The following is a 15,601-nucleotide window of genomic DNA, read 5'->3' as shown; positions in this document are numbered from 1 at the left end:
AACAACTAACACTTAGCACATTAAGGTTTCCAAAGAGGGCAATATGTAATACTTTTTTTCTTACAACAACCCTGTGAAGTAAATAATCTAATTATTACAATTTTACAGATGAGGAAGCTGAAGCTGAGAAATATTAAATTACTTGCCCAGGGTTGCAAAGCTATCCAGTGTGTGAGGAGGATTTACAACAGAGGTGGGGAACCTGCAGCCTCAAGGCTACATGTGGTCCTCCAGGTCCTCAAATGCGGCCCTTTGACAGAATCCAAACTTCACAGAACAAATCCCCTTAATAAAAGGACTTGTTCTATAAAACTTGGACTCAGACAAAAGTCCACACCCAAGCACCTAGAGTTCCACATGTGGTCTCGAGGCCACAGGTTCCTCACCCCTAATTTAAACTCAGGTCTTGCTAACTAACCCCACATCCTCTACTCTATTCAGTGCAATATTAATAGTGAGTGTCATAATCAATAGTGAAACTCAAATTACTGTGCCCCAAGTCTACCACTATTTCCAATATAGTGTGCTACCCTTACAGGATGCCTTGTAATCAATAATACAAACCTTTGTCTAATATTAAGTAGTGACACAATTGGCCGTGGTTAGAGGCTAAGTAGACATTAGTGTGGAAGAATTTTTTAGGCAAAGAAGCCCTTGGCTGCCATTCAGATCACACTGCCTGTGCCAATTATGCTGCCTAGGAATGGGGCCACTCCTGAATCTGGAAATATAAATGGGATTCTGGAGTGAGCAAAACCCACCTCTGGACCCTAAAAGACAAAGCAGTAATAAAAAAGACCATAAGGATCCTCAGGAGGGAGCACATACCAAGAGCCCAGACCAAAAGCTATTTTTCACACTATTTGTAGTCTTGCTTTCCAAGTTGCTCCTCTGGCAAAAAAACAGAATGTGTTATTATCATTATTGAATCTGGCATCCTCTAATGCTATAAATGAAGTAACTCTGGAAGCAGCAGCAGGGCAAATAACACAGCTCACCCCATGAAGCAGGGGAGGAAACAGGAACACCTGATGCTTTAGAAAGTACAGAATGGCTAGAGGAGAGGGAGGGAGTACTTAACTGAAGTATTTAAGCGGAACAGTGATTTCATAATTGTGATTATGTTTTCTAAACTGTCCATACCTAGTTGCTGACATCCATCAATAATTAGGTAGTAAGAAAATGCATAGATCTTCAGGTTTAGAGCTGGAAGAAAACTTAGAGATCATCTAGTCTAATCATCTTCATTTTTCACATCAAGAAACTGAGGTCCAGGAAAGTAAAATTACTTAACCAAGTTCACTCAAGTTAAGGAAATATTGTTAGTGCAATGAATTTACTCATTCACAATGGTTCTGATTCCCTGTGTCCCCTCCTTTGTGATTTGTTGGTGTGATTTCAGCTGGAGGTTTAATAATAATAATAATAATAATAATAATAATAATAATAATAATAATAACATACCCACTATGTGCCAGGCATTGTGCTAAATGCTTTAGAATTATTATCTTATAGTAGATGCTAATATTATACCCATTTTACAGTTAAGAACACTAAGGCAAACAAAGTTTCAGTGATTTTCCCAGAGTCATACAGCCAGTAATTATAGGAGGCTAAATTTGAACTAAGGTCTTCCCAGCTCCAGGACCACTACTCTATCATCTACACCACTTAGCTGCAGAAATTTAGATTCAGAGATGGTTGCCACTTTTGTATTTTTTCTGTTAAGTTTTGTTTACATTTTCATCTCTCCATTATATATTCCATATTATGTATTTATGTGTATTCATAGTAATTGGATTCAGGCTCACAAAAAAGTAAGAAAAGATTGGTAAGGATTATTAGAGTGAAAATAGACACAATTTTTGTTAACTAACTCACCCTAACTTTGGAAATTGATTTTCTTTCCCTCAAAAGTATAAAAAATAAAAATTGCTGTTTTATTTTTCTTCATTTCAACTCAACCTAGATATATGCAAGGCAAGAAAGGAATAATCTGATCACAGCATGGGACAGCAGAAAGAATATCAACTATGAAACCAAAACACCTGGGTTCAAGTCTCATCTTTGTGGATTATTGGCTGTGTGACTTTGGGGAAATCATGAAAATTTCTGAGTCTGTTTCTTCATCTTTAAAATGGATATTATAATGAATAAGAAGAAAAAGGAGGAGGAGAAGATTATAAACTATTACAATAACAATATGAGAACTGTAGGTGACACTATTTTTTGTCAGCATCAAAAGAGATAATGTATGGAAAAATATGTCGTGAACTATGTAAATGTATACAAAATATACAACTATGACATTCTGCTGAAATAATATAAAAGTTTGTTGAAATAATGTCATTAAAAACATCATGAAGTCAGGAATAACAGACAAATATTAGTTGAATAAGAGTCTATGTTTTATTTAGTGATGTCATTAATATAAAAGCTGTAACCTATCCTGTCCTTTGTGACTGCATCAGCTGAATGTTGGGTGTACAAGAATCCTGAACTGAGACCTTTGGAACTATCATATAGAATTCTATCATTACTCCAGCTCTTGTGATGAGAGATGGCTATTAGATTGATAGCTCATAGTCTTTGCAAAATTACCTCCTTATAGACCCAATTCTAGGCACTCTTTGGGTCAGCACCTCTTCAAAACCCAACGTCATGAGCCTTCATCCAATGTACCCCTTCTGCCCAATCAGACCACAGTATGCTTTAATTTACAAAGACACACAATTAAACAGAATAGTAAGGAAAATAACAAGGAAAAATATTCCCACTATCCCCTCCACGTACACAAAGAGGCCCACTATTCAACAGATGATGAGAGAGGAAATACTACTGCTGGGAGAGAGAAGACTTAGAACCTAGAAATCTCAAAAAGCTTTGTTTTGTCAACATAGGTTTTAGTTTCTCTTTCCTGTATTGATCATGTCAAGGAACTAATGAAGAAACAGAAGGAAGGGGCTTCTAGGTGCTGCCAACAAAAGACAGATTGAATAGGCACAACTAGTCATGCCCTTACAATGTTGTAATAGGGTAGAAAAGAAGGGAAACTGGAAATGTGTTGACCATGTGTTTCCACAACTCAGGTATACCCAAGGAATAGATGCCACAAATCTCTTCCCATCATAAGTAATTAGAAGCAGACCTATATAAAAGTCTTAGAGCCTGCTCTGACACTAGTGATCTTTAGACCATCTATCATGATTCTGTGGATGGAATATTTATAACAAAGAGCCACTTAGGGTCACAGAACAAGATGGGCTCCAGAATTTATATGGATCTTTAACCTCACTAGTCCTTTATAAGTCTATAGTACTCCTTGGATTTTCTTCCTACAGAAAACAAAAGATTTGGTCCTATGTTCTAGGAAAGCAGGAATCCATGGCTGGGGACTTATTTATTAGTCTGTGAATTGCAGGAGAAATCCAGGGATATAATTAGGCCTTTTTAAGTCACAATAGGCACTAGTCTGTGAAGAAATCTAGTCTGAGGCTCTATTAACTCAGTGTATGCCAGAAAAATGCCAGTGTGGGGCTTTTTTCTTCTTGCTATAGAAAGTGGTTGCAACAAGAGAGTAAACATAAACACAAAACACTATTTAAACAATTTTAAATCCTATTTAATAGGGGAATATAGGCCTTATCAATTGGTATAAGTGGCTTTCCTAGAGCATATCCAGACTCAAGCAATTTTTCTCAATTCTCCTGCAGCATTTATTAAGCCAAATCAGAATTGCCCTGACGTGACTGTAGTTCATAGTAGCCCAACTAGCATTGCAGTCTCTCTGGTGCCAGAACTATTTTATCAAGGCATTAAGAATATGGGAAAACATAGGATTGGTCTCAGTGAAAGGTAAACTACATAACTGCTTCCTTACATACAATGCTTTAAGAAGCGTCTTGACTGAAAGTACCTGTGTAATTGAGTTTCTACAATGCCTGAAATTGTCACAATTAGTATCAGTTTGGAGACAAACATATCTCAACTGGGCCTTATAAGTTATAGTGCTGCCTTAGAGAAGCCAGCTTTCACATAGGAAGAAGTCTAGTCTTGTGGCAATAGACCACCACAAAAAAAAAAAAAGTTTTATCATGGGAGTAGAGAAAAGGAAATGTTTCAAACGCTGGAAAATGTCTAGAATCTGGGCCCAGGTGCCTTCATTCCACATAATTCCAAAGAAGTAACTTCGCTTGCCTGGGCATTGTCCCTCATTTATGGATTGAGAAGGTTGAGATTAAAGACAAAGATCCCTCCCAGGTCAAAATTTCTTTAAGTGAATGATTATCTGGCAATCTAAGTCAACACTTATCTTATAATTAGAGTATTTGGTGAAGAATGAGGTAAATGAAATATTACTGTAAGATTCCAGGTTTAGTGGGTGCTTAAGGATCCTTTACACTAACTCAAATCCCACCCTTTTTTTTCTTCTTCAAGGGGAAAGTAACCCAGCTTCATCTCACAGCATGTATGTCCCGAATTCCAACTGGTGCTTTATTTAGGTCTTCATGTTTCCTCCCTTTTAAAAACTGGAACTTGAAGACTACTTTCATGAATTAAATGCTCATCTCAAGTGGGTTGATGCAACCTTGAGAATGACAGTCATTTTTGTTTTGTTTTGTTTTGTTTTAATAATGAAAGTATTTTGCTTCTTCAGTATGCTGGGGCAGGATAATTCATTTTGTTCCTAATTGCTTTTTACATGTATTCAATATGGTTTATAAAATATAGCACACAATTTTGTGTGACCTAATAAAACCTTCTTACTCTGGCAAATCATTAAGTGTTTGCAAAAAATGTCTGCAATTAAAACCACAATAAATGGAGAATAAATGCTTTTGAGAATACATTTATTGACATACTTCAGTGTTTAAATGACAGGTAAAGAACAAAATGGGATGAAAATTCAATCAAAATAATTAAATTAGGAGGGTCATTTTCAATGAACATTAATTTTAAAGCAATTTTGATAACTGTTATTGCCCAAAGCTTAAAAAACAGGTTTTTTTTGTGTGTGGTTGACAGACCATTCACTTGTTTTGATGACCATAAAACAAAATAGGTAAACATAAGATCTATGTGCCCATATATCACCTGTCAATTAGAAATGCTTATTTCTATATATTTGAGAAGCATTTTTATCAGCCAGCTGCTGCTCATTTCAACATTCAATAATCCTTTTATTTTTTTTCTTAGCAAATGCCACTTTTCTCTCTCTTCATATTTTTGTGAGATGTGCTGTACCCATCAGATTGGAAATTAATAGACTGTTAGCAAAATAGTGATTAAGCCACTTTCTGAGTTAATTATTCACAAATGATTAATTGCCTCCTTCAGTCATGTTAATGCAATTAATATAGCAAGTAGGGTTTTTTTCTAATTTATAGATTATTTTTTACCTTTTAGGATCCCCCAAGTGTTTTTTGATATTAGAGCTGAATCACAAACCATTTTAGGACTTGTTCAGGAAAGAAGAATGACATTTCAGAACCAAGTCATCAAGACAACTTCTATTTTCAGGAAAGACAGGATAGGCTCATCAGTCAATTTGAGAAAAGAGAATGCCATATGAACTGAAGGAGGCCACATGTGTAGCAGTGCAATGTCCCATTCCATCAGATGGATTTGTTCAAAAATCACAGGCATGAGAGGCATCATGGTTCGATGGTTATTGTGGCAGACTTCAAGTCAGGAGATCTAGGTTTAATTTTTTTTTCTCAGATACTTACGGGCTATGTGACTGGTATATAATTTAATCTCTCAGAATCTTGGTTGCATTATCCACAAAATGGAGATAATAGTAGTGCACATTTTATATAATGCAGTTTTGTTCAAAATGAACTTTGCATATATCATCTCATTTGATATTCACAACCACTTATGAGAAAATGGTACTATTATCTCATTTTACAAATGAAGAAACTGACATTCATAGAAGTTAAATAACTCTTCTGGTTACCTAGAAAATAAATGTCTGGAGTTTGATTTAAACCCATCCTTCCTCTCTTATTATATACATCACAGCATTGTCAAGACAAAAATGTTTTGTAGGCTTTAAAACAGAAATGTGAGGTAGAATTATTTTATCTTCCCTAATGTATTCCATGGATGTCATACTATAAACCTGACCTAGCTTTATTAGCCTCATAAAGTGAAAATTATTAAGCAGACATTGAATGAAAAACATGCCCCTTCTTTCTTTATTTACTTATTCCCCACTGTCATGAGCAAGGAAAGTACACTGAAAAAAATTAAGGAAGCAGAGCTAGAATTTTCCGATTTTTCCCTCAATGAATCTGAACAACATTCTTTTTGACAGAGCTAATATTATCAAAGGTAGTGTTGCATAATAGACCCAAAGGACCACTTTGGCACCAGGAAGACCTATATTCTAATTCTGTCCCTGACAAATGCTAGTTGGGTAATCATGGGAAAGTTGCCTAATTTCTAAGTACCCCTAGGTAGTTCTCTTATATGGATGAGTTGCCAATCTACATTCATGGGTAGAGTTTCTGTATTTAAAGTTACCCAAAAGAGGAAATCTGAAGATCAAACACAAGAACAGGTATGCACTCTAGCATTGCGTGCATGACAGTCTTTAAGTGTATACTGCACCAAAAGCTGATAATTTGTTAAAGGTTATAAGAAAATGTGGAGAGGTTGGAAAGAAAAAAAAAACTAAGGATCTGTTCCATCTGTCCCAATGTATTTTCACATTTGTCATGAAATAAGGAAGAATTTGTAGAAAGCTTATCCCCTAGAAACAGATTCCAGGACTTTATGCCTGGAGCTGCAATAGGGAACAAGTAACAATGGTACAAGTTAAGATATGAAGGACAAAGGACAATATTCCCTTCCCTGGCTAACTCAAAGATGGGCTCCAACTTACAATTCGATCAGTATTCTCTTTTCTACAAAATCCATATTTATAAGACTGATTTCCCAATCTGTATATTAATTCAAAGAGAAAATACCATTTGAGGTAAAATATGAAGGAAAAGAATGATATAGGCATGTATAGGTACCTTCTGACTAATTTAAACTGTTTTTCATCACTACTTTACTTAATCACTTTCATATCCTTTCAGAGTTTCCAGGTAACAAAAGACAGTTATCACTCTGATCTGAGAACTCATCAGTCTTCTTTTGCTACTTTACCTTACTGAAGACAGACATCACAGTCCTCAGTTCTCTGAAATCTAAGAGAAGGAAATATTAATTGATTCTTGCTGCTATGCCTAAATGATTTACCTGCACATTCATTGAGGAACCCTGCCCAGTTCTTTTCTTCAGGGTTTTTCTACAAAATGTTTTTCTGCTCTGAGGGACCTGGGTTTTAAAAATACTTCTTCAGTCTTTCCCCTGCTGTTTCTGTAGGCACTCAAACTAAAAGAGGGTGAAAATCTTACTAGTTGGTAATGCCTGTGCATTTCCTTTAGATCTCAGTGACCCTTAACGTCAACACAAGATATGGTTACCAAGGTAACAGCTTTTAGTAGCACTACCCTAATTTTCTGTTGTTGCTCCATTAAACACTCTGCTTGGCATCCTTTCCCCGACTTTTCTCATAAATGTTTAGTTACTACACAATAACTTTGTTGTTTCTAATAAGGATAATTGGCACGTGTTATTTTTCCTTCCCTGTCTCAGACAAGAAATACCTCTTAAAGGGGATCATGGAAACTGTTAAATATAAACTGACTGTACCAAACTTAAAATATTTTTAAAAGACTTTACAAACACACATAAAACAATTTCTTCAAGGTACATTAGTATACAGCCTCTAACCAGGGTTCTTAACTTAGGATCTGATCTGATCTGAGGACCATGCATATGTGCATATGTATAGACATTGATTAGCTGTTTATTGTCCTTCATTCTGGAAGAGGACCAAAATGACATCATTAGAATCAAGTTACAGTGTGTCCAACTGTGGATGATCAGACCAATATGAGCTCAGAATGTTTTACCACAGGTCAGGCACAAATAGTCCATGTGAACATCTGCTGTGGGTTCTCTAAAATTGTGAATCTCACATTTCTTTTGAGCTACTTCAATTCTGCTTTGTTCATAGAATACAGTACCTTCTCTGATAGGGGCATGCCATGATGGCTGGGGCTGTGCCAGTGTCTCCCATATCATGCAATCAATTCCAAAGTTCTTAAGAGAGATCTTGAGAGTGCCCTTGTATCACTTTTTCTGACCATCATGTGAGCACTTGCCTTATGTGAGTTCTCCATAAATTAGTCTTTTAGGGAAGCATACTTTTGGCATTTGAACTATGTGTCCAGACCATTAGAGTTATACTCTGTGCAGTAGAGTTTGAATACTTGGCAGTTTAGTCTGTGAAAGGACTTCAGTGTCTGGTGTCTTAATCTGCCAGATGATTTTAAGAATCTTCCTAAGACAATTAAAAGGGAAATGATTCAGTTGCCTGGCATGGCACTGTTATACTGCCCAGGTTTCACAGGCATACAACAATGAGGTCAGCACAATGACTGTAGACTTTAAGTTTGGTAGTCAGTCTAATACCTCTTCTCTCCCACATTTTGCTTCAGAGCTAGTTCTAGCAATGCATACATCAACCTCAGCACTATCTGAAGCCACATTGGCTCTCAGGTAAATGACCATCTTCCAAGTGAAGGATCAGCCTATTAAAAAGGACTCTGGCACAAATCTTGCCAGCAATGACTAAGAGAAAGACACTCCTCCCACTTCCCCAGAGATTGTCACAGGACAATCTATTTCTTTACCTTTGTAGAGATGGACGATGGAGGCATCCTTGAACTCCTGAAGAATAAACCTCCTTTTGCCATATAACCCGGAAAATTTCAGTCAGCTTTTGTATGAGCAATGGACCCCCCCCCACACACACACACCTTGTAAATCTCAGCTGGAATAAAATCAGCATTAGATGTTTTGCCACATAAAAGAAGCCTAATGGCATTCAAAGCCTTTTCTTCAGTTGGAACTTCAGTTAGAGAGGGATTGACTTCAACATGAGGTAAATGGTCAATGGCTTCAGTATTGATTTATGACAGTCTGTTGAGAACACCATGGAAGTGTTTAGCCCATCTCTCCAGGGTCATTTCTTTATCACTAATCAACGTGGCTCCATCAGCACTGAGTAGTTGAGATGTACCATATGTTTTTGGCCCCTAAATAGCCTTCAGGGCATCATAAAAGTGCTTTGGATTGTTACTGTCAGCATAAAACTGAATTTCATCTGCTTTCTAACTAAACCAAGAATCTTGCATCTCTCTAAGCTTTGCTTGTACTTTACTTTTGATGGGACCTAAATGTTGCCTTCTTACAAATGGATGAACTATCCTGCTGGTAAACCCTGTGGAGTTCTTATTTTTCATTTAGTAGCTTCTGAATTTTCCCATCATTTTTTTCAAACCACTCTTGATGTTTGCGAGTGTTCTGACCCAGATGAGCAAATGCAGCGATGTGCACCAAATCTCTGAAAGCTGCCCACTTCTTGTCTTCTCCACCGTTGCCAACAGAATGTTGGCTCAACTTTTCTTCCAATTTAGCAACAAACTGTTCCCACTCAAAGCACTCTAATCTGTTGACATTAAGTCTTCTGGCAGTCATTTTGCCTTGTGGCTGCAGCTTTTGTCGAATGTGAATATTTAGCATGGAGTGAATATCTTTGATCAGTCCAGCACTCCACCACACATTGCCTTTGTCACTCTCACATCTTGTCTGTCTCTTCTCCTTATGATGACATTGTCTATTAAATGTCAATGTTTGCTGCAAGGGTGCATCTATGAAGTTTTATTGTTTTTAGGTAAACAGAAGACAGTGTTGGTGATGAGAAGGTCATGAGATGCACAAGTCTTCAATAGTAAGTGACCATTGCTGTTGCTGTTTTCAACTCCATTTCTCTCAAGAACTCTCTGCTATGTCTATTAGACTGAGCCAACTAGTATTAAAGTCACCTAGAATTAAAGCTTATCCTCTTTTGGCATACTGATGAAAAAGGTCTCCAGGTCTTTATAAAATTTTCCTTTGACCTCATCAGGATTCATCATTGTGGGAGCATAGGCACTGATGATGGTAGAATGGCATTTTCCTGCAAGTAGAAATAGTATTGTCATTAGACAGTCATTCATTCCTTTTGGTTGGCATACAAGCTTGTTGACTAGATTAGTTTTGATTGCAAAACTTATGCCAGCTTCATGGTGCTCCCCTTCACCATGACCACTCTAGAAAAAAACATGAATCCAGCTTCAACTTCAGTAATCTGGCCTTCATTTGCCAGCCTTGTTTCACTAACAGCTGCTATTTGGATGTGATACCTGCTGAGTTCTCTCACAACAAGAGCTATTTGTCTTTCAGGTCTACTGGATTTTGTGTCATCTATAAGTATATGCACATTCCATTAACTGATAGTGAGTGAAATCATCTTTTTAGGAGTTGTGCACTTTTGTGTGTCTGTGTGTTTTGACTGTAAAGTGGGATCCCTGCCTGCTGGGGTAATCAGGCCAGGGTTGGTTCAGCAAACAATTTTAGGGCACCTTTTCTAGCTCCTTCCTCATACAAGGAGGCTTCTCAGACACTGAGGGGGCTGCCAAATCTCACTGCTGCTTCCAGTGAGATTACAATCCTATGTCCTGGGCCACTTGTGTGCAGGATTGTGACTACAGCTCCCACTGCATCTGTACTTGCTGCTTCATCACTTGCCTTTTGCCACAGGCCTTTGATGTAGGTAAAAATGGTAAAGTGGTATGAGTGATACGTTTTGATTCATGCATAAATTAGATTTAAGTGAGGCGGAGTTGCATGAAATTGTTGGCCTCACTCAGTCTTTCAGAGTCATCACAGTCCAGTGGCAGGATATAGTCAAGACAATTGGTGATGGCTTGAGATGCAGTGGATGACTTGGCATCTTTGATGTCTAACCAAGCTCTAAGCACTCCACAGTACCTGCTTTAGCTACAGTCATCGCTATTGGAACAAATTGTTCTCATCCACCCATTTCACCAGGGGAAGTCTTCACGTGCTTGGGGATAGACACCCTGGCTACTCACCACTGGGTTTGAGATCCCTCAGTTACCCTCAACCTGGTTTCACCTGTCTGCCAAAACGGTTTAGCAGCATGTGGCCACTGCACATACTACAGCTTTTTGGAGCCACAGATGAGAGTTAGGTGGATTAGGTAGACACCAAAGGTGGAAAGCAGCCCTCATACCAGAGGTAGTAGTCTTCTGCGAATACACCCTACACCCCATATGTATTGTCTATATACATATTTAACCAATTATCAAATGCACTAATAATTCTAAGGCACTTAGCACAATGTCTGTGCTATATAAGTGCTATATAAATATCAGCTATTATAATTTTATTTAAATGCAATTATCTATGTGTATAAGTATCTATTTCAATATAAATAATTGTGTTTGTAATCCTTTGCATGTTATTTTATGCATTTAAAAACACTATCTGAGAAAGGCTAAATAGGCTTCACTAGATTGCCAAAGGAAGTAAAGAGTCAGATGCAGAATTTGATTATAGGGTCTCTGATTTCAGAGACAGCATTTCTTGTGCTACCTTTCTTATAGATTGGTCTGATGAAACAGCTTTGTAAGTCTTTAACTGTTATTTCACTGTAAGCTACTACAATGTAAGCTACTACTACTTATTTGCTATTCTTTTGAATGCCATTATACCTGTTTCTCTTCTAAAATATTATAAAGCAGATTGTACTCATTTCTCATAGTATCCTTGTTTCTTCTTCCTTTCATTATATGCTGGAAAGAAAAGTTTATGTGAAGATGCCTCAAGGATTGAAACAGATATCATCCACTATGCCTTCAGAAAGTTTTGTCTTCATGTATCATTGCAGTAATAATAAAATGAGCTTTAAAAGTTGCCCTGGACTATTGAAAATCCAAATTAAATGAAGACCTTTAGAGTCATTTTAAGCATGCTGAATTCTTCCCTGAGTGCTATACTGATAAGACAGGAAAAGAGACACCTCAGAGCAAGAATCATAGAGAAAAAGCAGTTACCGGTTATATATACACATATGGTCTAACTCAACTTCTTATACATACAAATATTTATATCTCCATATACACAATGTATATATGTGTATATACATGCAATCACTATATATCCATGTACTTCACATCAGATCTGTTTCTCAGATCAGACAAGACCTTATGTTAAGAACCCTTTGATGGTGATAATGGACAATATAAAAATATACCTTGAAGGAATACTGTATGTGTGTGTGCATATATGTATATGTATAAATACGTATATACCTACATATACATGTGTATGTGTATATGTATGTGTGTATACATACATATATACACATACATTTATACATATATATGCATAAGTATATGTAAGTATTTTTAATTGTGTATTTAGTACATTCAAATTACTGTTTACACTCTGTCCCTAATGTGATGACATAAGGTAAACAGGCATTTTCCTTCTAACTATACACAGGACAACAAACCTAGTCTTAAACCAAGATCCCTACTATCTCAGAAAAGACAGAAGCAATATGCTACTCTAGGATCCAGACACAAACGTTTAAGTCCCAATCAAGAAAACTTTAATGGATACACATGGATAGGAGAGAGATGATGCCTATCACTGAAGATTGTAGAATCCTGGTTTGCAACCTTCAAGCATTCCTTTGGGAAATTGCAACAATTAAAAAACTACAAAAATATTCATTTTTAAAGCCCATTATATGTACGGTACTTTGCTAAACTTAAGGGGAGATACAAAGATTAAATAGGATAAAGTCTCTTCTATCACGATTTAGTACATCAGTATGACTGACATGCAAGTAACTATAATAAAAAGATATATGATAAATGCATGACAAACACAAACAAAATATTATGTGAGATCTGGGATAGGGTAGGTCATTACTAATGGAAGGGTGTAAGGGGAAATGCATAGAAATCTTTGCAGGACTCATGGAGAATATATTCGCACTAGGTCTCAAAAGACAAGTAGAATTTCAAGAAAGAAAGCACTTTAGTCTTAGGAATTAACATGGATAAAAGCATAGAAGATGGACAATTCTGTGCTTGTATAGGAATGGCTAGGCCCATTTTGACTGGCTTATAGAATATAACGAGGGGAATAGTGTGAGACAATAATATAAAAATAAGATGGTGGTATTTTATGGAGGCATTTGAATTTCAAGGTCAGGAGTTTGGGCCTAGTTCAGTAGATAATAATTAGGTATTGAGTTTTGAATCCATAAGTGGCATGATTAGATCTGTGCAAAGTGAAAATCATTCTGGAAATAGTGGAAGATAGAGAAAAAGCAGAAATAGGCAGACGAGTTAGGAAACTAATGCTCTCCTCCTAACAGGTGCTGATGAGAGCTACTGAGGTAGTAGTAAGCATAGTAATGAAATACATGGGAAAGAGCTTATGAAATCAGAAGCAGGAGCACTTGACAACTCACTGGAGAGTAAAATGAGAAAGCAACAGACAAAATCAAAGATAATAACAAGCTTTTAAACATTGTAACCAGTAGTGCTACTAACAAAAATATGAAAGTCAGAAAGTTCTAGAGAAATGATCATAAACTTAGGTCAAGGATGTTGAGTTTGAAGTTAGTGGAGTTGCTCTGTGGGCAGCTTCATGTTACATAACACCAAATGGGCCGTCATTGTTGCAAAGCAATCATTTTAAATCACTATTCCATTCACCTCAGCTGCTCTTCCAAACCTTTTCAGTTCTCCTCAAACTTTCCAAGCCTCCCGCCTCTCCTCCCCCTCTCCTCTGAAAATCTTGTTTCATATTTCACTAAAAAAAAAATTAGGTCATTCTCAAGGAGTTGCATTTTCTCATTTCTTCTTATTTATCTGACACTTACTTCTCAATCTCCTTTGATAAATATTTATCCAGGTCATACCCTCTAACTGTGACTATCTCACAGGATACTGTCCTGGACCTTTTTCTCTTCTTTCTTCCCTCTAAACTATTTCACTTGGTGATATCATCAGCTTCCACATATTCAATCATCATCTCTTTGCTGATAATTCCCAAATCTACTTATCTAGCTATAACCTATTGGATGATTTCCAATATTTTATCTCCAACCTTTTGAACATCTCCAACAGGATATATTGTAGACATCTTAAACTCAACATGTACAAAACTGAACTTACTATCTTTACTTCCAAATTCTCTTCCTTCCAAATGTCCCTATTATTTTTGATAGTACCACCATCCTCCCAGTCATTGATGCTTACAGCCTAGTCTTATCCTTGATTCCTTATTGTCTTTCAACCTCTATATCCAATCTGTTGCCAAGGCCTGCCAATTTCATATTTGCAATATCTCCCTACTAAACCCTCTTTGACACCACCACTACCCTAATGTAGGCCCTCATTTCCTCTCACTTAAACTAGTTATTCACTCATTCATTCATTCATTCATTCATCCATTCATTCAATGTCATTTTTATTGGCATATAGTTGAGCAAAATAGTTTCCAGTGATTCCCTTTATTTCTTCTTCATTCATTATTAATTCTCCTGTTTCATCTTTGATAAAAGTAATTTGGTTGTCTTTTTTTTAATCAATTTAGCTAGTGGTTTATCTATTTTTATACCTTTTCCTTAGAAAACAGCTACTAGTTTTACTTAAATGTTTTTTTTTAATTCATTCATTTATTCATTGACTTTCAGTATTTCTGATTGGCCTTTTTAAAATTTTTGGTTTACTTTATTTTTCATTGAATAACAATTCATTGATCTGTTTCTTTTCTTTTTTGTTGGGAAAATTATTTAGAGATGTAAAGTATTCCCTGAAGTCTGCTTTGGTTACGTCTGAAAATTTGTGGAATGTTTTATTATTATTGTTATCTTTTTTTTAGAAAGAAACATTATTTCTATGATTTACTCATTAATCCACCAAATTTTAGGAGTAAGTTTTTTATTCTCCAGGTGACCAGCCTTTTATTTAATATAATTTATTGTATTGTGATAATTGATGTGTATGATATTTATGATTTTATGTAAAGATGCCATACATAGCAGAGAAATATACATGCTACTTTCTATTTCCATTGACTAATCCCCAGAGGTCTCTCATATCTCATATTTCTGAAATTCTATTCAGGTCCTTAATTTCTTTCTTGTTTAATTTTTTGTTAGATTTATCTAGGTCTGATAATTGTGAATCGACATCCCCCACTATTACAATCTTATTATTTTTTTCCATGCATTTTATTTCATTTTTTTTTTGCTTAAGCATTTAGAAACAATGCCTTTCAGTGCATATATTTAAATACTGAAGTCAATTTATTGTCTATGTAACTCTTAAGCAAAATGTAATTTTCTTTTTCATCTCTCTTAATTTTTTCTGTTGCGTTCTTTGAAATCATAATTGTTAAGCTTGCTTTTTAACTAAGGCATAATAAATTTGTATTTAACTGAAGCATAATAATTTTGCTCCAACCCCTTATTTTAACTCTCTGTGAGTCTTTTGTTTCAAGGTTGTTGCTGTTTTTTTGTTTTGTTTTGTTTTGCTTTTGTAAACAACGTATTGCTAGATTTTGCTTTCTAATCCATTTTGTTAACCTCTAATATTTTACAAGAGCA

The sequence above is a fragment of the Phascolarctos cinereus genome, unplaced genomic scaffold (assembly GCF_003287225.1).
Source record: "Phascolarctos cinereus isolate Bilbo 61053 unplaced genomic scaffold, phaCin_HiC Scaffold_5;HRSCAF=322, whole genome shotgun sequence".
Lineage (NCBI taxonomy): Eukaryota > Metazoa > Chordata > Mammalia > Diprotodontia > Phascolarctidae > Phascolarctos > Phascolarctos cinereus.
The sequence above is the reverse complement of the archived record's forward strand: the minus strand, read 5'-3'. Positions refer to the sequence as shown.